This window comes from Stenella coeruleoalba (genome assembly GCF_951394435.1).
Source record: "Stenella coeruleoalba genome assembly, chromosome: X".
Classification (NCBI taxonomy): domain Eukaryota; kingdom Metazoa; phylum Chordata; class Mammalia; order Artiodactyla; family Delphinidae; genus Stenella; species Stenella coeruleoalba.
The window spans coordinates 39,854,548-39,879,576 of NC_137152.1; the positions used below are offsets into that span (position 1 = coordinate 39,854,548).

The 25,029-nt window shown below is 36.8% G+C and overlaps 1 long non-coding RNA gene across 4 annotated transcripts in view; it reads right to left on the reverse strand.

Moving 5' to 3' along the window:
• The window catches only part of LOC307180474, a 161,660-nt gene that overhangs the window by 121,325 nt on the left and 15,306 nt on the right, over positions 1-25,029 (reverse strand). For 3 of the 4 annotated variants that reach the window (XR_013825742.1, XR_013825743.1, XR_013825744.1), the window contains one exon: positions 7,491-7,593. This is a non-coding gene — a long non-coding RNA (uncharacterized lncRNA). Of the gene's footprint in view, positions 1-6,828; positions 7,594-25,029 lie in introns of those variants that run through there. The other variant, XR_013825745.1, reaches the window with a different exon arrangement.

Below are 25,029 nucleotides of genomic sequence, written 5' to 3' on the forward strand. Positions count from 1 at the left end.
GGTACAAAATCAATATACAAAAACCTGTTGTGTTTCTATACACTAACAACAAACTAGCAGAAAGAGAAATTAAGAAAACAAACCCATTTATTGATACAATTGCAACAAAAAGAATAAAATACCTAGGAATAAATTTAAACAAGGAGGCAAAAGACCTGTACACTAATAAATATAAGACATCATTGAACGAAATGGCAGAAGACACTAAGAACTGGAAATATCTGTGCTCATGGATTAGAAAAATTAACATTGTTAAAATGTCCATATTACCTAAAACAATCTACAGATTCAATGCAATGCCTATCAAAATCACAATGACATTTTTCACAGAAATAAAACAAAAAATCCTAAAATTTATGCAATAACCAATGCCAAAGCAATCCTGATAAAAAAGAACAAAGCTGGAGGTATCACACCCTGGTTTCAAATCATACAACAAAGCTATAGTAATCAAAACAGCATGGCATTGGCAGAAAAATAAACACACAGATCAATGGAACAGAATTGAGACCCCAGATAAACCCACACATATATGGTCAATTAATTTATAACAAAGGAGCAAAGAACATACAATGAAGAAAGGATAGTCTCTTTAATAAATGGTGCCGGGAAAACTGTACAGCCACATGCAAAAGAATGAAACTAGACCACTATCTTACACCATACACAAAAGTCAACTCAAGATGTATTAAAGACTTGAATGTAAGACCTGAAACCATAAAACTCCTAGGAGAAAACATAGGCAGCATGCTCGTTTACATTGGTCTTAGCAATATCTTTCTGGATGTCTCGTCAGGCAAGGGAAACAAAAGCAAAAAAGTAAACAAATGGAAATATACCAAACTAAAAATCATGTGCACAGCAAAGGAAACCATCACCAAAATAAAAAGACAACCTACCAAATGGGGGAAGATATTTGCAAATTATATGTCTAATAAGGGGTTAATATCTAAAATATATAAAGAACTCATACAGCTCAACAATAACAAAAAAACAAACAACCTAATTTTAAAAATGGGCATAGGAGGTGAATAGACATTTTTCCAAAGGAGACATACAGAAGGACAACAGGCACATGAAAAGACATTCAGCGTCACCAATTATTAGGGCAATGCAAATGAAAACCACAGTGAGATATCACCTCATACCTGTTAGGATGGCTATTACCAAAAGGTTATAAATGACATTTGTTGGCAAGGATGTGTGGAAAAGGGAAACTTTGTGCACTGTTGGTGGGAATGTAAATTGGTGCAGCCACTATGGAAAACAGTATGGATATTCCTCAAACAATTAAAAATAATGACTATCACATGATACAGCAATTCTACTTCTGGGTGTTTATCCCAAGAAAACAAAATCACTAATTTGAAAAATACCCTTATGTTTATCATAGCATTATTTACAATACCTAAGATATGGAAACCACCTAAGTACCCACTGATGATGAATGAATAAAGAAGACAGGATTTATACACACATATATACACACAATGGAATACTAGTCAACCATAAAAAATGATTAAATCTTGCCATCTACAATGACATGGATGGACCTTGAGGGTATTACACTAAGTGAAATAAGTCAGACAGAGAAAGACAAATGCCATATGATTTCACTCATATGCGGAACATAAAAATTTTTAAATGAACAAATACAAATAAATGAACAAATCAAACAAAACTAAAACTAAAACATAGATACAGAGAACAAAGTAGTGTTTACCAGAGGGGAGGGGGTGTAGGGGGAGGGCAAAATGGGTAAAAGGGGTCATTGTTTGGTGATAGATAGAAACTAAACTTTTGGTGGTTAGCATACTGTAGTATATACAGAAGTCAAAATATATACAGAAGTCAAAATATAATGGTATACACATGAAACATATAATGTTAAAACCAATGTTACCTCAATGAAAATTATTTTAATTATTAAAATTATTTTAGTTATTTAATTTAAAAATTTTAATGGAGAAAACAAATTTGGTAAGGATGTGGAGAAAGTGCAACCCTTGTGCATTGCTTGTGGGACCATAAAATGGTGCAGCTGCTGCAGAAAACAGTTTGGCTGTTCCTCAAAAAATTAAAAATAGAATTAGTGTATGATCCATTAATTCTACTTCTGAGTATTTACCAAAAAGAACTGAAAGGAAGGGCTTGAACAGATTTTTGTACACTCATGAACATAGCAGCATTATTCACAATGGCCAAAAGGTTGATGGAACCCTCAGTGTTGTCTATCAACATATGAATGGATAAATAAAAGGTGGTATATACAGACAATGGAATATTATTCAACCTTAAAAAGATAGAAAATTCTGACACATGCTACAACATGGATAAATCTTGAAGACATTATGCTAAGTGAAAGAACTAGTCAGAAAATGACATTTTGTATGTTTACACTTATATGATTTACTAGTGTAGTCAGATTCATAGAAACAGAAAGTAGAATGGTGGTTTTCAGGGGCTGAGGGAGAGGGGAATGCATAATTGTTTAACGAATACAGAATTTCAGTTTGGGAAGATGAAAAATTTCTGGAGATGGATGGTGGTGATGTTTGCACAACAATGTTAATGAACTTAATGCTGCTGCAACTGTACATTTACAACTAGTTAGAATGGTTAATTTTACCTTATGGTACCACAATTTTTAAAAATAAGTCACATTGTCCCAAAATACAAAAGTCAAAAAAAAAAAGAAAAGCTCTTTCTCCCTAACTTTTGAGATGCTTGCAGATCTCATGGTCAGAGAATTTTCCCTATGCAATAGCCTCTTTCCCCCCCTCTTGGAAAAATCCTTACCTATAAAAAATAGTAATCAACTATGTAAAACAAAGATCATAATAACATAGTTTAGGTTTTATGTCACATGTAGAAGTAGAACATAGCAATATTAGCATAAAGTTGGAGGCAAAAGAAATGAAAGTAGAATACTGCATGGTTTTTATTTCATACATGAAGCAGTACAGTATTATTTAAAGGTTGATTATGATAAGTAACATTTTTTAAAAAAACCTTCCAAGAAAGAACTCTTTCAGCTCAGATCACTTTACTGGGGAATTCTACCAAATATTTAAAGAAGAAATAATACCAATTTTTTACAAGCTTTTCTAGAAACTTGAAGAGGAGGTAATACTTCCCTACTCATTCTCTGAGGCCAGCAATACAATGGTACCAAAACCAAGAAATGATGTTTCAAGAAAAAAAACTACAGACCAAATATTTCATGAATACAGATGCAAGCATTCTTATATATAAATATGATAATACATCATGTTCATGCACTATTTTAAGCACTTTAACTACTCAGAATAATCCTTATATGGTAGGTACTATTATTGGCTACATTTTATAGGTAACAACATCCAGCTACAAGAAATTCAAATAACTTGCCTAAGGTCACAGTCTGAGAGCCTGGACAGACAAGAAATATTAGTCTGCCCTCATCTGACTCCATGACAAGTACTGAAAAGTTCATGTTAACAGAAACCAACATCTTCCAAAACCTCCCCTCCTCAGGCTGTCCACTAAGTATGTATTTTACTACCACTGGGGACAACTTACTTATCTATCCAAGTGGCAACTCTTCATCCAACTATCAATATCTGCTAAGATACACATAGAACATGCATTGAGTCTTTGCCATAGACATTGTTTTACATATTTAAAAACAAGTACATGATAAATTTAAATACTTGTATTTTTAAAACTTATATAGTTATTAATGGCTATATTTAAATATAGGTGTTAGGTCTTCTCTAAATGTTCGATAAAATTTACCATTGCAACAAAAAGAATAAAATACACAGGAATAAACCTACCTAAAGAGACAAAAGACCTGTATGTAGAAAACTATAAGACACTGATGAAAGAAATTAAAGATGATACAAATAGATGGAGAGATATACCATGTTCTTGGATTGGAAGAATGAACATTGTGAAAATGACTATACCCAAAGCAATCTACAAATTCAATACAATCCCTATCAAACTACCAATGGTATTTTTCACAGAACTAGAACAAACAATTTTACAATTTGTATGGAAACACAAAAGATCCCGAATAGCCAAGGTACACTTGAGAAAGAAAAACAGAGCTGGAGGAATCAGGCTCCCTAACTTCAGACTACATTACAATGCTACGGTAATCAAGACAGTATGGTACTGGCACAAAAATGGAAATATAGATCAATGGAACAGGATAGAAAGCCCAGAGATAAATCCACGCACATATGGTCACCTTATCTTTGACAAAGGAGGCAAGAATATACAATGGAGAAAAGACAGCCTCTTCAATAAGTGGTGCTGGGAAAACTGGACAGCTACATGTAAAAGAATGAAATTAGAACACTTCCTAACACCATACACAAAAATAAACTCAAAATGGATTAAAGACCTAAATATAGGAAAACATAGGCAGAACACTCTTTGACATAAATCACAGCAAGATCCTTTTTGACCCACCTCCTAGAGAAATGGAAATAAAAACAAAAATAAACAAATGGGACCTAATGAAACTTAAAAGCTCTTGCACAGCAAAGGAAACCATAAACAAGACGAAAAGACAACCCTCAGAATGGGAGAAAATATTTGCAAATGAAGCAACTGACAAAGGATTAATCTCCAAAATATATAAGCAAGTCATGCAGCTCAATATCAAAAAAACAAACAACCCAATCCAAAAATGGGAGGAAGACCTAAACAGACATTTCTCCAAAGAAGACATACAGATTGCCAACAAACCCATGAAACCCAACATCACTAATCATTAGAGAAATGCAAATCAAAACTACAATGTGGTATCACCTCACACTGGTCAGAATGGCCATCATTAAAAATCTACAAAAAAATAAATGCTGGAGAGGGTATGGGGAAAAGGGAACCCTCCTGCCCTGTTGGTGGGAATGTACATTGATACAGCCACTTTGCAGAACAGTATAGAGGTTCCTCAAAAAACTAAAAATAGAACTACCATATGACCCAGTAATCCCACTACTGGGCGTATACCCTGAGAAAACCATAATTCAAAAAGAGACATGTACCACAATGTTCATTGCAGCACTATTTACAATAGCCAGGACATGGAAGCAACCTAAGTGTCCACTGACAGATGAATGGATAAAAAAGATGTGGCACATATATACAATGGAATATTACTCAGCCATAAAAAGAAACAAAATTGAGTTATTTGTAGTGAGGTGGATGGACCCAGAGTCTGTCATACACAGTGAAGTAAGTCAGAAAGAGAAAAACAAATACCATATGCTAACACATATATATGAAACCAAAAAAAATGGTTCTGATGAACCTAGGGGCAGGACAGGAATAAAGACGCAGACATGGAGAATAGACTTGAGGACACGGGGAGGGGGAAGGGTAAGCTGGGATGAAGAGAGAGAGTAGCATTGACATATATATACTACCAAACTACCAAACTACCAAAATAGATAGCTAGTGCGAAGCAGCTGCATAGCGCAGGGAGATCAGCTTGGTGCTTTCTGACCACCTAGAGAGGTGGGATAGGGAAGGTGACAGGGAGGCTCAAGAGGGAGAGGGTATGGGGATATATGTATACATATAGCTGATTCACTTTGTTATATAGCAGAAACTAACACAACATTGGAAAGCAATTATACTCCAATAAAGATGTAAAAAAATTTAAAAAATAAAAACATACAAACAAGAAGATGTTTAAATAAACCCTTTAGCCAAAGGTATTGGAATAGGGCAACCTAGCAAAACAGAAAACTTTTGACAATACCTGCCCTACTCCACGCCAGCACCAATGGTAAAATTATCTCGACTGATGTCAGGAAGGCCAAGAGGGGAGCTTAACTACCCTACCCCAACTAGTTGAATGAGGTAAAACATAGCAGTGTAAAATGAATCCCAAGCAATCAGAAGAAAGGAAATAATTAAGATAAAACTAGGCATCAATAAAATTGAAAACCTATTATCAATAAAGCCAAAAGCTCTTTCTTTGAAAATAGCAATAAAATTGACAAACCTTTAATGAGTTTGACAAAAAATAACATGAAAGAAAACAAAAATTACTAATATCAAGTTTGAACTGGGGAATATAATTATAGATCCTTTAAAAGGATACCTAGGGATGATTATAAACAGTTGTACAAACACAAATTTGACAATGTAAATAAAATAGAACAATTCCTTTTTTAATTTATTTTTTTAGTGAAGTATAGTTGATTTACAATGTTGTGCCAATCTCTGCTGTACAGCAAAGTGACTCAGTTATATATAGACATTCTTTTTTTAAATATTCTTTCCCCTTATGGTTTGTCACAGGATATCAAATACGGTTCCCTGTGCTATACAGTAGGACCTTGTTTATCCATCATGTATATTATAGTTCTCATTTGCTAATCCCAAACTCCCAGTCCTTCCCTCCCCCCTCCACTCCCCTTTGGCAACCACAAGTCTGGAACAATTCCTTTAAAAAACACATATTACCATAACTCACCCCATATGAAACAGATAACATTGAGTCCTATATCTGTAAGATAAATTGAATCTGTAATTTAAAAGCTTCAAAAAATCATCTAGACCCAGAAGGTTTTCACTAGAGAATTCTACCAAAATTTTAAAGAAGAATTAACACCAATTCTGCAAATCTCTTCCACAATATAGGAGTACAATTCCCAACTACTTTTATGAGACCTGTGTTATTCCAAAAACAGATAAAGACAGTACAACAAAAGAAAACTAAAACCCAATATCTCTCATGAGCATAAAAGTAAAAACCCTAAAAAATACTAGCAAAATTTATTTAGTAATATATCAAAATAATTATATACAATGACCAAGTGGGGTTTATTCCAAGAATACAAGGCTGGTTCAATATTTTAAAATAAGAACTGTAACAATAGGTTAAAGAAGAAAAATCATATCAATTGATAAAGAAAAAGCATTTGAAAAAATTCAACACCCAAGCAGGATTAAAAAAAAAAGACTCTCAGCAAATTAGGAAGAGAGGGGGACTTCCTTAACTTGAAAAAGAACATCTATAAACACCCTAGAGCTAAGATCATACTTAGTGGTAAAGAGTGAATGCTTTTTCTTTAAGATTAGAAACATGGAATGTATGTCCAGTCCCACCACTCTTATTCAACATATTACTGGATGTCTTAGCAAGTACTGACACAATAAGGCCAGAAAAGGAAATAAAAGGGATATAGATTGGAAAGGAAAAATTAAATTATCCTTAATGGCAGATAACATTGTTGTCTATGTACAAAGCCCCAAGGAGTCTACAAAAAAAAAAAAAACACAGAAAACTTCTAGAACTAATAAGAGAATTCAGCAACGTTACAGGCTACAAGATCATCAGCCAAAAACCAACCTTATTTCTCTATATTAGCAAAGAATATGTGGAAACAAAAACTAAATACCATTTACAATCACTCCTAAAAAAGAAATACTAGGTGTAATTTTAATAGTAAGACTTGTAAAGCATCTGTACGTTGATCTCTTACATGAAGATGAGCAAGAGGTCCTGATATCACAGCTTCTGATGTCAATGGAGATCCCTTCCATGTCTCCCTTGATCTATTCCAAACCACATAGCTGGTAAGATGTCTGTGAAGATCAATGGATGAAACACTGTCAGGGGCAATTTCACCATCTATGACTGCAGCCAATTAAAATGCTGATTAAATAAATAAAACAAGGACTAAATAAATGAAGATACATAACATTTCCATGGACTGGAAGAATGAAAACAGAAAATATGTCAATTTTCTCACATTGATCTATAGGTTTAACACAATTCTCATCAAAAATTCCAGCAAGATTATTTATAGATACAGACAAGTTAGTACTAAAATTTATACAGTAAGTCCCCTACATACAAACCTTCAAACTGAAAACTTTCAAAGATGTGAACATACCTTCACATGTTGAATCATGTAAGTTAGTTCGCATGTCTGGTATACACTGTCATGTGCATGCATCCTCTACAAGTGGTTGTGCTTTTGTGTACTTTACTGTACAATACCGTTGCTGTGCAACACGAGGAGCTTACTAATGAAGACTTGATGGAGTTGGACACCCAGAGAAAGGATAAAGAGAGATATGAGGAAGAAGTAACTGAAGAACCAAAGATATTCATGACACAGGAAATGGCAAGGGGATTCTCTTTATTTGAGGACGCACTGTTAGTTTTTGAGGCACAGGACCTGAACATAGAACGGTACATGATGGTTGCAGCAGCCATTCAGAATGCAACCCATTGCTACTGTGTCATCTATGATGAGAAAAAAGAGCTACTACCCAGACATCACTGGATCCTTTTTTCAAGAGGGTATTCAAGATAGAATTGAAGTAGAATTGAATCCAGCAAGGAACCAGAATCTGTGCCATCACCGTCAGGCATGAGTGAAATTGCAGCTTGCCTTCCATCTCGTACTGCTAACGATCCTTCAGCTTTACCATCTCCCACCTCCTCTCCCTCCTCCAGTCAGTAACTCTTCTTTCCTGTTCACTTGATGCCAGTCCCTGTATGCCAGCTGTTGTACTGTACTACTGTACTTTTCAAGGTGCTGTACTGTAAGATTAAAAACGTTTTCTTTAATTTTTGTGGGTGTTTTTTTTTTGGCTGCATTGGGTCTTCATTGCTGCACGTGGGCTTTTCTCTGGTTGTGGCGAGTGGGGGCTGCTCTTCGTTGTAGTGCACGGGCTTCTCACTGTGGTGGCTTCTCTTGTTGCAGAGCACAGGCTCTCGGCACATGGGCTTCCGTAGTTGTGGCTCGCGGGCTCAGTAGCTGTGGCTCATGGGCTCCAGAGCATAGGCTCAGTAGTTGTGGTGCACGGGCTTAGTAGCTCCGTGGCACGTGGGATCTTCCCGGACCAGGGATCGAACCTGTGTCTCCTGCATTGGCAGGTGGATTCTTAACCACCACACTACCAGGGAAGCCCCTTTGTGTTTGTTTTTTATGTATTATTTGTATGAAAAGTATTTTAAACCTATTACAGTACAGTACTATATAGCCAATTGTGTTAGTTGGGTACCCAGGCTAACTTTGTTGGACTTACAAACACGTTCTTGGAACAGAGCTCATTCATATGTAGGGGACTTACTATGGAAAGACAAATAAACTCGAATAACTAAAACGATTCTGAGAAAGAAAAATAAAGTGGGAGAAATCACTCTGCTAATGTTAAGACTCACTATATAGCTACAATAATGAAGACAATGTGGTATTGCAGAGAAATAGGCACACATGTAAACTGAGCAGAATAGAGAACACAGAAATAGATTCACACAAATATGCCAAACTGATTTTGGACAAAGGGCAAAAGCAATTCAGTGGAAGAATGATACCTCTTTAAAAAATTGTACTGGTACAATTAGACATCTATAGGAAAAAAAAAAGAACCTAAAACTCACATCATGTACAAAAGTCAAATGCATGATGGATAGTGGATTTAAATGTCAAGAGTAAACTTTTAAAAATTTAAGGAAAAAAAACAGGAGAAAAATCTTGATGACCTGGGGATAGATGAAAAGTCCTTAGACATGACACAATAACATGATCCATTAAAAAAAACATAAATTGGATTTTATCAAAATTAAAATCAAAAACATTTGTGCTGCTAAACACTGTTAAGATGATGAAAAGACAAGCTACAGACTGGGAGAAAACATTATGCAAATTACATATCAAACATGATCTTATATTTACAATATATAATGAAGTCACAAAACTTAACAGTAAAACAATATTCAGTTAGAAAAGAAGTAAAAGACATGAACTGACATTTTACTGAAGTCAGTCATATGGATGGAAAGTAAGCACATGAAAAGATGTTCAACATTTTTAGCCATCAGGGAATTGCCAATTAATGCCACAATGTAATATCACTACACAGATAGCAGACTGGCTAAAATAAAATATAGTGACAATACCAAATGCTAGTGAGAATTAGGAAACTAGATCTTTCATACATTGTTAGTGGTAATGTAAAATGGTACAACTACTCTGGAAAGTAATTTGGCATTTTCTTATAGAACTATACCTGTACTTACCATACAACCCAGCAATCACACTCTTGAGTATTTATTCCAGAGAAATGAAAACTTATCTTTACACAAAAATCTTCATGTGAATGTTCATAGCAGCTTTATTCATAACAACAAAAATACTGGAAACAACCTAAATATCTTTCAGTAGTTAAACAAATTCTAGTGCGTCCCTACAACTGAATACTATTTAGCAAAAAGAAATAATTGAATTATCGATAAATGCAACGTCCTGTATGTCATAGACATTACATTCAATGAAAAAAATACTCTAAAGGTTACGTACTGTATGATTCTATTTATATAACATTCTCAAAATGACAAAGCTATAAAGATGGAGAACAGATTAGTGGTTGCCAGGGAACGGAGATGGGGGAGAGTTGTTGCTAAATGAGAGGCAATATGAGGAACTTCCTTTGCAATGATGAAATAATTCTGTATCATGACTGTGGTGATGATTTCATGAATCTAAACATGGGATAAAACTGTATAAAGCTATACATACACAATTTTTAATGCCTGCAAAAAATAGTGAAATTGAGTGTTTTGTAAAAGTCTAGTTAATGATATTCTGCCGATGTCAATTTCCTAGTTGTGATACTGTACTCTAAATATAAGATGTCTCCATTGTGGGAAGTTGGTTGAAGGGCACATAGGAATCTATGTACCATTTCTGAACTTCCTGTGAGTCAGCAGTTATTTCAAAATAGAAAGTTTAAAAGATATTTGCATATTATATATTGCACTAAGACACCCTATCAAATTTGTATGGAAACCACAGATGTGCTTTTTTTTTTCCTCACATTTTTTGTGAGATCAGGAAGAAGTAGGCATCTTGGAAGAAAACAGCAACATTAAAGTTTCCTTCTGGGGAAGACAGGTGTCTTATCCAGTGAAAGGGCTTGGAAACTGGATATACAACTTCTGTCCTTGTCACTTAAAGTAGTGCCCACTTAAATTTGTTGAGACTTGTTTTGTGGCCTAGTATGTAATCTATCCTGGAGAATGTTCCATGCACTTGAAAAGACTGTATATTCTACTGTTTTTGGATGTACTGTCCTGTAGATATCTGTAGATAAGTCCAACTGTTCTATTGTGTCAAGGACTATGGAAAAAAGTATGGAAGCTCCTCAAAAAACTAAAATAAGAACCACCATATGATCCAGCAATTCCACTCCTGGGTATATATTCAAAAAAAACAAAAACACTAATTCGAAAAAATACATGCACCCCAATGTTCATACCAGCATTATTTACAATAGCCAAGATATGGAAGCAACCCAAGTGCCCATCAACAGACAAATGAATAAAGAATATGTGATATATATATCACATATACAATGGAATATTACTCAGCCATAAAAATAATGAAATTCTGCCATTTGAAGCAACGTGGATGGACCTAGAGAATATTATGCTTAGTAAAATAAGTCAGGCAGAAAGACAAATACTACATGATATCACTTATATGTGGAATCAAAAAAATAAAATAAACGAATTATACAGCAGAACAGAAACAGACTCACAGATATAGAAAACAAACTACTGGTTACCAGTGGGGAGAGGGAAGGGGAGGGGGCAAGATAGGGGTAGGGATTAAGAGATACAAACTACTATGCACAAAATAAATGAGCAAAAAGGATATATTGTACAGCACAGGGAATTATAGCCATCATCTTGTAATAACTTTTAATGAAGTATAATCTGTAAAAATACTGAATCACTATGCTGTATACCTGAAACTAATACTGTAAATCAACAATACTTCAATTTTAAAAAAGAAGTCATGTCTAATCCTAAGAGGGAGCAGTTCCACAGAAACAGCTGTTAACTAGAAAAGGCAAAGTGAAAGGCCTGCTTCAGAGTCCTGCAATACTCACAGCTTGTTCAAGCCAATTACCCTGTGGTGAGACACCAGGAAAATACAGAGACATTTACAGTAATCTCTCCCTGGAAGATGCCTCCTGATCCAAAACTACTCTAGACTTAGCAGTTTTAGTAATTTCTAAGACAAAAAATTCATAGGACTTCTACTTGGTGGCTACCATTTAAAGCACATAGTGGTTTAGAGTTAAACAGACCAAGAGTGAAAACTGGCTCCACAGATTTACCAGGTGTGTGAACTTGGCCAACAACTTTTCTTATCCTCAGATTCCTCATCTGTAAAATGGGGATAATCAGATCTGTTTCATTATTAAATACCACAGTATCTAAGAAGTCTTTCCTGACAACTTTTGATAAGATATCCTCTTGTGTGGTCCTAGGGTTCAGTCATGCTCTTCCAATAGTAATCCTGCAATTATCTGTCTGCTTGTCTGTGTTACAGATGGTACGGTTTCTAAGGGATAAGACCTGCCATGTGTATTCCCCAGAGCATGGCAGAGTCCCAGTCTAGATTCTCACAAGTGGTCAGGGAATGACAGATCACTATTATTGTATTTAATATTTCATCACTTGAGAATGTACATGAAAAATTAGTGAATAGCTGATATGCTAGAATTCAGTTTCATTTTCACTCTCCATTGTATCTCTAAACTTCTAAAACTTCTAGAATGGGACTTCTGGTATCCTGACATTGTAGATTTGTGAAAGACTCCAGCTTCCCCATTACATTCTGTCTCAGAGCTGGCCTTATCTTCAAATTAAATTGAACGTTCACTGAAGGTTTCCCAAATACAATGCTATTAAGCACACATATGAGGCCCTTAATAAATTATGTCTATATGGATGAACTGTTGAACAAATACAAATATGTTAATTGGATTTTTTAGGTGAAAAGCATGGTTTTCCTTCAAGCTCACATAGTAAGACTCAAAAGTGTGAAATGAATACACAATGGAATCGTCACATCCAGGTGAGCTCTCTTACAATCTAGAGGACACAACTGCTTTTATTTTCTTCCTATACATTTCGACACTGATTTTCTATTTTACTTCCCATGGTCTTAGTCCTGCTACTGTACAAATACAGATATTGAATTCAACAACTACAACCTTTGGTTTTACTTTTAAAAGTATATTTCTGACTTCCTCATTAGACTGTGAGACCCTTCAAGATAGGAACCATGTTTCATTATGCTTTCGTGTCTAGCACCTGAAACTGCCTGAAATATGGTAGGACCCCCTGAAGAGGTTCTGATTTAACAAATATTTTGTAAATATACTGTAAGGAGAAAATTCATGTTCCAAACTGGTATTGGTATAGTAGATGCTATCTTTCCAAGACACCATACGAACAGCTTCTGTGTATTAGATGCCATTTAATTTGTACAAGAAATCTGAGGTTTCGGAGATCCAGAACTCTGCTCCATTTCTGTCATCTGTTATGGGTTTAATTTTGTCCCCTCAAAATTCATATGTTGAAATCCTAACATCCACTGCCTCAGAATATGATCTTATTTGGAAACTGGGTCATTGCAGAGGTACTTAGTTCCTAATCCAATACAACTGGTGTCCTTATAAAAGAACACCATGTAAAGAAATAGACAAACACAAAGGGAGAATGAAGCCAGAGATCCAGGTGATGAATTTACAAGCCAAGGAGAGAGGCCTGGAACCAGTCTTTCCCATATAGTCCTCAGCAGTAATCAACCAGGCTGACACATTTATTTCGAATTTCAGATTTCTAGCTTCCAGAATTGTGAAACAATAAATTTCTGTTGTTTAAGTCATAACTTCATAATGGCAGCCCTAGCAAACTCATACAGCTTCTGATATAGCAGTTAGCATAGTTCTTGGCACCAACATAAACCAAGGCGACATTTTTAACATCTCAGTCATTTAGGGATTTTATTTCATATCAACACTCAGTTGATACACATATTCTCCAGGAAGCCTTCTATGCTCCCTGCCTCCCAATGATTCCCAATTCCTCATATGGACATATGCTTTCTCTCTTTTTCAGAATCAAGTAATTTTGATAATCACAAAGTGAAATTATCCTTAGCTTTTTAAAAAAAATTTATTGAAGTATACTTGATCCCTTTGGACATATGCTTTCTTTTCTCTCGGCTAAATGCTTAGGACCAGAATGGCTGGATCAAATGGTAGACATAGGCCCAGGGTTGTTTTAAAAGAAATTTCTAAACTGTTTTCCAAGTGTTGTACCATTATATATTCCCACAGCAGTGTATAAGAATGCCAGCTCTTCCACATCCTGACTAACAGTGTGGTTAGTCTTTTTTTAATGAAATTTTATTTTAAAACAATTTCAGATTTCCAGAAATCAGTTTCCCCAGTTGTTAACATCTTCCATTACTATGGTACATTTGTCAGAAATTATGAAGCAACACTGACACATTAACTAAAGTCCATACTTTATTCATATTTGTTCAATTTTTATCGAATGTTCTTTTTCTGTTCCAAGACTTCATCTAAGACACTACATTACATTTAGTCATCATGTCTCCCTAGGCTCTTCTTTATTGAGGGGGGGGGGTAACCGTTATTAATTTTCTTTTTTCCAGCCTTGCTGAGATATACTTGACAAATAAGAATTGTATATATTTAAGGCTTACAAAATGATATTTTGATACATGTATACATTGTGAAATGATTATCACAATCAAGCTAATTAACATATCCATCATATCACATAGTTCCAATTTTGTATGTGTGTGGTAAGAACACTTAAGATCAACTATCTTAGCAAGTTTCAAGTATCTAATACAGTATTATTAACTACAGTCACCATGCTGTTCATTAGGTCTCCAGAAATTATTCATCCTGCATAACTGAACTTTTATACCCTTTGACTAACATCTCCCCATTTCTCCCACTGCCCAGTCCCTGACAATCACCATTCTACTCTCTGCTTTTATGAGTTTGACTTTTTTTAGATTCCACATACAAGTGAGATCATGCTGTATTTGTGTCTGGCTTATTTCACTTATCATAATGCCCTCATATTCATCCATGTTGTCACAAATGGCAGTATTTCCTTCTTTTTAAAGGCTGAATAGTATTCCATTGCTGTGACAGTTTCTCAGACTTTCCTTGTTTTTGATAACCTTGACAGGGTAGAGTAATACTGTTCAAGTAATTTTTAGAATGCACCTCAATTGTGTTTGTTTGATGTTTTTCTCATGGTTAGACTGAGCTTATGGATTTTGGGGAGGAAGACCACAGACATGAAGTGACATTCTCAATACAACATATCCGGGGTATATTCTATAAACTTGACTTGTAACTGATAAAGTTAACCTTGATCACTTGGCTCAGGTAGAGTTTGCCAGGTTTCTCCATTGTATAGTCGCAATTTTTATTTCACTATAAATCCCATGGACATTGAAAATAAAATTGAAAGTAATATTAAGAACAACTTTAAGTCCACAAATTTGATAACCTAGATAAAATGGTCCAGTTCCTTGAAAGACATAATCTGCCAAAACTCACACGAGAAGAAACAGACAATCTGAATAGGCCTCTATCAATAAAAAATTGAATGAATAATTAATAACCTTCCAAAATAGAAAGTGACAGGCCCAGATAGGTTATTAGTGAATTCTACCAAACATTTAAGGATGAAATTATATCAATTCTCTATAATCTATTCCAGAAGATAGAAACTAAGGGAATACTTCCTAACCCATCTATGAGGCCAGCATTATGCTAATATAAAAACTACACAGACATTAGAGGAGAAAAGAAAACTACAGGCCAATATCTCTCAGGAATATAAAAATCCTCAGAAAAATATTAGCAAATCAAATCCAACAATGTATAAAAAGAATTATACACCACAATCATGTGGAATTTATCCTAGGCATGCAAGACTGGTTCAACATTCAATAATGAATTAAGGTAAATCTTCACATTAACAGGCAAATAATGAAAAACCGTATGATTATATCAATAGGTGCAGAAAAAGCATCTGTCAAAGACCAACACTCATTCATGCTAAAAAGTCTCAGAAACTAGGAATAAAGGGGCACTTCCTCAACTTGATAAAGAACATGTACAAAAACCCTACAGCTAACATCATACTTAATGGTGAGAAACTACAAGTTTTCCTGCTAAGATTAGGAACAAGGCAAGGAAGTCCCCTCTCACCACTACTTTTCAACATTGTACTAGAAGTCCTAGCTAATGCAATAAGACAAGAAAAGGGAACAAAATGTATATAAACTGGGAAGGAAGAAATAAAACTATCTGTGTTGTCAGAAGACATAATCATCTATGTAGAAAGAAACAACAAAAAACCTGAATCAACAAAAAACCTGAAAGAATCAACAAAAATCTCCTGGGACTAACAAGTGATTATAGCAAGTTTGCAAGATATGGGTTAATATGCCAAAGTCAATAATTCCTATATGCAAGTAATGAGCAAGTGTAAGTGAAATTAACACAATACTATTTATATTAGCACACAAAAATGAAATATTTACATATAAATCTAACAAAATATGTACAATTCCTATCTAAGAAAATCTACAAAGCTCTGATGAAAGACATCAATGAAGAATTAAATAAATGAAAAGATGTTCCATGTTCATGGATAAGGAGACTCAATATTGTCAGGATGTCAGTTCTTCTCAATTTGGCTTAAAGATTCAATACAATACCAATGAAAATCCCAGCAAGTTATTTTATGGTTATTGACTACTGATCCAGTTTATATGGAGAGGGAAAAGATCCAACATAGCTAACTTACTATTGAAAGAGAAGGAAAAAATCAGAGTATTGACATTATTCTAATTTAAGACTTACTGTAAAGCTACAGCAATCAACAGAATGTGGTACTGGTGAAAGAACAGACAAATAGATCAATTAAACAGAATAGAAAGCCCAGAAATAGATTTTCACAAATAAATAGAAGTGATCTTCAAGGCAGCAAAGACAACTCAATAGAGGAAGAATAGCCTTTTCAACAAATGGTGCTGGAACAATTGAACACACACATAAAAATAAATAAATCTAGACACAGAATTTACACACTTTACAAAAATTAACTCAAAATGGATCATAGACCTAAAAGTAAAATGCAAAACTATAAAACTCTTAGAAGATAATATAGGAGAAAATCTAGAGGACTTTGGATATGATGATGACTTTTTAGCTGGAAAACAAAAGAAATAAATAATTGATGAACAATTGAAAGAAATAATTGATAAGCTAGATTTCATTAAAATAAAAAACTTCGGCTATTCAAAAGATGATGTCAGGAGAATGAGAAGGTAAGACACAGACTAGGAGAAAATATTTGCAAAAGACACATCTGATAAAAAACTGTTATCCAAAATATACAAAGCATTCTTAAAACTCAACAAGAGATCTGTTGTACAACATAGTACCTATAGTTAACAGTATAATACTGTGTGCTTTAAAATATGTTAAGAGGATACATCGCATGTTAAGTGTTCTTACCCCACACACATCAAAAAACAAAACAGAAAAGAGCACAAGGAAATTTTTGGATGTGATGGATATATTTAATACATTGGTTGCAGTGATGATATAACAGGTGTATGCATGTGTCCAAACTCATCAAAATATATACATTAAATATGTGCAATTTTTGTATATCAATTATACCTCAATAAAGCTTGGAAACAGCCCAATTTAAAACAAAAAAAGATCGGAAGAGACACCTCACCAAAAAAGATGTATAGAAGGCAAATAAGTATTACACACCTATTAGGATGGCCAAATCCAAAATGCTGACAAACATCATATGCTGGCAAGGATGTCAAACAACAGGAACTCTCATTCATTACTGATGGGAATGCAAACTGGTGCAGTTTGGAAAACAGTTTGGCAGTTCTTACAAAACTAAACATATTCTTACCATATGATGCAAAAATCATGCTCCTTGGTATTTACCCAAATGAAATGAAAACTTATATCCATACAAACATCTGCATGCAAATGTTTATACCAACTTAATTCACAATTGCCATAACTTGGAAGAAATAAATGGCCTTCAGTAGGTGAACAGATAAATAAGCTGTGGTACATTCAAACAACGAAATATTTAGTGCCAAAAGGAAATGAACTATCAAGCTATGGAAAGACATGGAGGACCTTCAAATGAATATTACTTCATAAAATAAGTGAAACTGAAAAAGCTACATACCATGGATTCCAACTCACCACCTAGTATTACTATCTTTATTGGTTAATAATTTAATAACATTACTGTTTTTAGATTTCAGCCTTAGACATTTCCATGCATTTTCTCAGATATTCAAATCCCCATTTTCTTGAAAAGAACACTTCATCTCAGGGAAGTTAAGTGACTCACCTTCTTGTGGATTCTGCTTTCCAATTTCCCACCTCAGTCCCCAGTCTACATCTCATTCTACCTCCAGCCATTACAAACTACTCCTACTTCCCTGAACCCAGCAAGCTCTCTCTCACCTCCACATCCACTCTCTCTCCTGCACACACACATGATGGATGATTACCTATTTGATAATCAAGCTATAACTTTTCCACCATATTAAATCTTATCTATCCCTTTCTTCACTGTCTGTCTTTTCACACTACAATGAAATATTGATGAACATAGGGGATCTGACTATTGTGCTCAGAGCTCTGTCCCCCGAGATGGAAAGGCCTATAGTAAGTGATCCATAAATATTTGTTGAATTAAATGCCTGATCCTTGAAGCAGTCTCGGATATGCAATCTGGTGCCTATGGGTCTCCCACCTGACTCTGGGAAACATGGAAACTGGACAAGTTAATCTTTCTGGGAAGGCCCATTGTCCAAAGAGGCCAATACAACTTAAGACTTCAGGCTTCTAGAGTCAGACCAGGATGGAATTCCACCTCTATCTCTTACTAGTTGTATGACCTTGGGGATGCTTCTCTACCTTTTTGAGCCTTAGTTTCCTCCTTTCCTTAGTTATCCTAATGAGATATTTGAAACTGCTCAACATTTCCATTCATTCAGTCGGCAAACATTTGTCGAATGTCTCCTATCGGACAGGTACTGTTTTAGGTGCCGAGAATAAGTCATAAACAAGTTACATCCATCAGCTCACAGTCTAATGAATGAAGCAGACAAACAACTGTTCACAGCACAGTGCTCTTAGGGCCATGATAAGGGAGGTCCTGGGTGCCAGAAGCAGGCTGTAGGACTAGCTGGTGCTCTTCACTTCATGTCCTTTGTTTCTAATACTGAAGTGGTGTCAGTCACCAAGGCCTGAGGCCTGCTTCTGCGATCATTCTTCATGTTTCTGTTTTTGCAAGCTCTGTGATGCTGTTGAGTTGGCCTTGACTTGACAAGGCTACTATTGTAAACCTGAGGGTTTTCCCAGAGGTATCTCTTATTGACAGTCAGAAGTACTTGGTAGTAACAAAAATGATGATGAAAATAGCTACCACTTATTTTCAAATGGACTTATAGATTCTTATTTTATTCACTGGGTGATAAACCATTATTATTATTATTGTTGTTATTCTTTCTGATGCCGAAATTATGCTATTTTTTAAAAACTACCTGTGTGCCAGGCACTGTACTACATGCTTCATTACTGTATCTAAACCTTACAACATACCAATAACAAAACCCCTGTTTTTAGGAATTCCCCGGCGGTCCATTGGTTAGGACTCAGCGCTTTCACTGCTGGGGCCTGGGTTTGACCCCTGGTCAGGGAACTGAGATCCCACAAGCTGCGCAACACGGCCAAAAAAAAAAAAAATTCCTATTTTTATGCCAATTCCACATATTGGGTAATGAAGTTAAGGGAAATGTAGGGGGGTGTAAATTCATACTGCCAGTAAGAGAACAATAGTTAAAAGCACAGACTTGATTCTAAATACCATTCTACACAAAAGAAACCAGAGCTCCTTGGGAAATGGCTGATTCCAGGGCCGGAACAGGGAAAGTACAAGAAGAGCCAGGAATACCTTGCTGTACCAAAAGAAATTTTCAAAGAAAAATAGGGGTACACCTAAAAGGATACAGGAACAAGATTTACGGGGCTTCCATTGTTCCACTGACCAAATCTGGGCAAATTGGAGCATCAAACTGAATCGCGATGGTAATGGGTTTATATAGCCAGTGAATAAAATATATGTCCATGAGCTCATAGGATATCAATGAAGACATGAATAATTCACAAATGAGGGTCAGAGAAAAGCTCTTCATTGCAGAAGAATCCCAACTAGTAAATGGGGGGGAAATGATGGAGTTGGAAATGCATGATTTTTCAACCACCATTCATTAGTGGGTTTAGGGAAGAATCATCAATGATGGTAGAACAGGATATTTCCATAGTCTCCAAGTATCCCCCCACAATATATTTAAGTGGACAAAGGGAAAATAATCACTTTAGTTTGGGGTAACCTGGTGAATACAACCTTAACCAAGTGATCAACTTTAACCTCACCAGTACAGAATAAATAAATAGCATGTGCCGACTGATATAATGCACTGAGAAGGATATACTATCACTTTTGTCGTTTCCCTGGCAAAGATACACAAGCTGAATCTAGTCATGAGAATCGAAAATCAGGCAAACCCAAATTGAGGGGCATGGTTCATACTTTCAAAACTTTTATGGTCGTTCAAGACAGCAAGTCTGAGGACTTGTCCCAGACTGAAGAAGACTAAAGTGAAACAACAAATACATACAAGCGTCATTCTAGACTGGAGAGGAGAAGAGAAAATTATAAAACTTTCTATAAATGACATTGTTGAGATAATTGCCACATTTGAATAAGGTCTGTGATGAGATACATAATAGTACTGTATCAATGTTAGCTTCCTGACTTTGATAATTGTACAGTGCTTACCCCAAAAGATGCCTTAGTTCTCAGGAAGTAACACTGCAGTATTTAGGGGTCAAAGGACATGTCTGCAGCTTACTCTCAAACGATTTAGAAAAAGTTTGTACGTATGTGCGCCTGCGTGTGGTGTGTGTATCGACAGGAAAACAAGACAGTGAGACAGACAGAAAGAGAAAGGTGGAGGAGAGAGAGAACAAATATGGGAACTATTACCTATTGTGGAATTTGGGTGAAGTAGAAATGGGAGTTCCTTGCACTATTTTTGAAACTTTTCTCTAAGTTTGAAATTATTTCCCCCAAAAAGTATCTCCCTCACAAAAAGTAATGTGGGTTCTAGATACCGACTGGGATCATTTCCTGTGTCCTTCATTATTAACTGTGTGATCACAGAAAAGTTACTTAATCTCTGAATTCAAGGTTTTTGACTGGTAAATAGGGGTAATCACTGAGCATACCTACCTCCTCAGGCCATGGTAAGGATTAAATGAGATGGTGCATATAATATGTTTTGAGCAATAGATTGGATGCAGGGAATACTCAACAGAACTTAAGCCTCTCTAACGTTTTTGATTCTTTAAAAAGTAAAGTACATCATTAACCTAGATGCTTCTAGTCTCAGTACTCAGATCTTACTGTGTCACTGAGGTGCCCGCTACGAGGCACACTCCCTGTGCCTGTGGGGGCTTACAGTGCACAATACAAGTTAGCTTTCACCATGAATATCATCATTAAGCCCGATATTTCTGATCTTAATGTCCAGCCTCCTACCACTCCACTTAGCTGCCTTGGTGTGTTCCTGGGGCCACAGAAATCCTCACATTAACACCTAGTAGGTACTAAAGTCACTAGGCTCGTATGTATGCCATGTAGACTGTTCAGGGAGGACCGAAATATTGTTCACCCTTCCTTCGGAGCAGTGCAGTGGGTTACAGCAGAGAGCTACAAACTTCCACACATGGCAACCCTGGGGAGCAGGTTTTAAATCTCTCTTTAAGAAGTAAGTACACAGGCTCAGAGAGGTAGAGAGCCTCGCCCCAAATCACAAACTAGGGAGAGGCGGCACAGAGAATATCTCACCCATGGCCTTGCTGCTAACCTGAGCTGTCTTCAGCTCTGCCCAGTGCACAGCGTCGGTAAGCACCATCTTCCTACCTAGACTATAGACTCACTGGAGGTAGAGAACACCGTTTAGCTCTCATGTATACCCTGGCATTGAATTCACCCCCAAGCACATATTTGGGAAGAGGGTTTGTCCCTTTAACCTGGGAAGAGGGATTTCTTTATACATTTCAAGGAGCCTCTAGACACAAGTTACATGAGGTGGTTTTCTGTACACTAAAAACTCAAAGCAGACATGGGATGCCTGATGCCATAAGGGCTTTTTGTTTTTGTTCTTTAATGAAACTAGATAGTTTAGTGTAGTTTACATAGGTGGTAGGTAGGTGAAGCTGCAATGAGCAACAAGAAGAGATACTGGGGACTTCCCTGGTGGTGCAGTGGTTAAGAATCTGCCTGTCAAGGCAGGGGACACGGGTTTGAGCCCTGTTCCGGGAAGATCTCACACGCCGCGGAGCAACTAAGCCCGCATGCCACAACTACGGAGCCTCCGCTCTAGAGCCCGTGAGCCACAACTACTGAGCCCGCGTGCCACAATTACTGAAGCCCGTGGGCCCAGAGCCCGTGCTCCGCAACAAGAGAAGCCACCGCAATGAGAGGCCCGCGCACCGCAACGAAGAGTGGCCCCCGCTCGCCTCAACTAGAGAAAGCGCGCACGCAGCAACGAAGACCCAACGCAGCCCAAAATGAATGAATGAATGAATGAATTAAAAGAAAAGAGATACTGAACAACGATTAGGATGGCAGATTTCTCTACTGAGGAGACACACGGTTGTGGTCAGGGAGGGAAGCCTCAGGGGCTCTGGGGTTTTCATACTATCTGACTCATTGTCCTGGGTGGTGGTCACATAGGTTTTCACGTTATAATTGCTCATTATAAATCTCCGTATATATGTTTTACGCTTCTCTTGTATGCACGTATACATTATTTCAAAACTGAACCCAACAAAAGAGAATAGGAAGGTCCCAAGACAGGGAAGCCTTGAGATTTGAATAAAGGTATTAACATGGCTACGTGAAGATGTTATCAGTCAGAAAGGGTTGGTTACTCATCCATGAAATAAAACACTTTTAATGCCTATCTAAACACTGTGTGGGTAAAAGTGTCTCTACCAACTTGACTGTGAGCATTTCTGGTGCCTCTGTCAAAGCATTACCTAGTATGAGATGGACATATCAGATGATGTTAGCCGCATGCCATTAACAGACCAGGAGTTTGTATGCAAGACGTCAACTTTCCCCCATCTTCTGCCTCCTGAATTACCATAATCTGTTTCTTTACAATCTGAAACCACTGAGTACCAGAATTCCGCCCCCTATCAAGTACACACACACAACCTCTCTCTCTCTCTCTCCCCTCTCTCTCCCCGCCCCGCCCCCGACCTCGCTCTCATCTTATCACACCAGTGCACAGATGTGTTTCAGGGAACACTGTGATAAACTCCTCATCATCTCATGTTCATCTAAGCCGGTCACGATGCATCCAATATCCTTGACAATCTCTGATTTTAGGTTGGTCATGTGACCAGATTCAGTCTCATATGTTTGGGTCGATGCGGGTGGATATCTTCTGGAAAGTATCATGTCAGTTTTCTTTCTCTTTGAAAAGGAACACTGGAAGATATTTTCCCTTTTTGCCTAAATATTACCATGCCTAGATACGAGCCCTGAACTGCTACAGACATCTGGGGACCAGAATGATGAGGACACTGAGGTGGCTGAGAAAAAGAGAGGGAAAGTATCTGAACCCTTGATGACATCCCTGAGCTAGACTTCGCCATGTCTGGAACCCACCCTACTTTGCACTTCCAGTCTATTTGGGAAATGGACCAAACGGTAGTGACTGCCAGCTAACTGCCAGGCACTCCTGTTGACCCTGAAGATACTGTAGTCAACAAAACAGACATCTGTCTCTGCCCTCATAGAACTCATATTTTGGGGTAACTGTATAAACAATAAATAAAATAAATGATTAAATTATACTGTACGTAGGAAGATTACACTGTTATGAAAAGCAAACTAGGTCTGGAATGCTGAGAAACTGGAAATTTTGTGAAGCGGTCAGGATAGGCCTTCCTCAGAAAGTGATATTTGAGTAAAGTCTTGAAGGAGTTGACGGGGCGAGCTGTTAAATATGTGGAGGAAGAACCTTTGCAACACAGAGAACCGCCAGTGCAAGAGGCTTCAGTTAAAGTGTAACTACTAGGGTTAAGGTAGGTGTGGAGGGATCTAGTGGTAGTGTAGTTGGATTTCAGAGAAGTAACACAAGAGCAAATCTTGTAGAAAATGGTAGACCACGTAAATACTTCAAAGGTGTTGCAAGTTGTTGTTGTTCTAAGGCAATAAAGTGTAGTGGCTTAGAATCAAGTGGTAGCACGGGAGGAGGCATTAGACCATGGAAGCAACAGGATTTCTGGATGGATATAATGGCAAGACTGACCCCAATCTTTCTAAGTGAGCATCTAGAAGGATAACGTGTTTTTCTGTTTGCTTGTTTTGCTGCTGTTGCTTGTTCTCAACATCTTTATAGGAGTATAATTGCTTTACGATGGTGTGTTAGTTTCTGCTGTATAACAAAGTGAATCGGCTATACATAATACATCTATCCCCATATCTCCTCCCTCTTCCGTCTCCCTCCCATCCTCCCTATCCATCCCCTCTAGGTGGTCACAAAACACCGAGCTGATCTCCCTGTGCTATGCGGCTGCTTCCCACTAGCTATCTATTTTACATGTGGTAGTGTGTATATGTCAGTGCTACTCTCTCACTTCGTCCCAGCTTCCCCTTCCCTGTGTCCTCAAGTCCATGCTCTACGTCTGTGTCTTTATTCCTTTCTGGCCCATAGGTTCTTCAGAACCACTTCTTTTTTTTTTTTTTTTGGAGATTCCATATATATGTGTTAGCCTACGGTATTTTTTTTTTCTCTTTCTGACTTACTTCACTCTGTATGACAGTCTCTAGGTCCATGCACCTCACTACAAATAACTCAGTTTCGCTTCTTTTTATGGCTAATATTCCATTGTATATATGTGCCACATCTTCTTTATCCATTCATCTGTCGATGGACACTTAGGCTGCTTCCATGTCCTGGCTATTGTAAATAGAGCTGCAATGAACATTGTGGGCCATGACTCTTTTTGAAT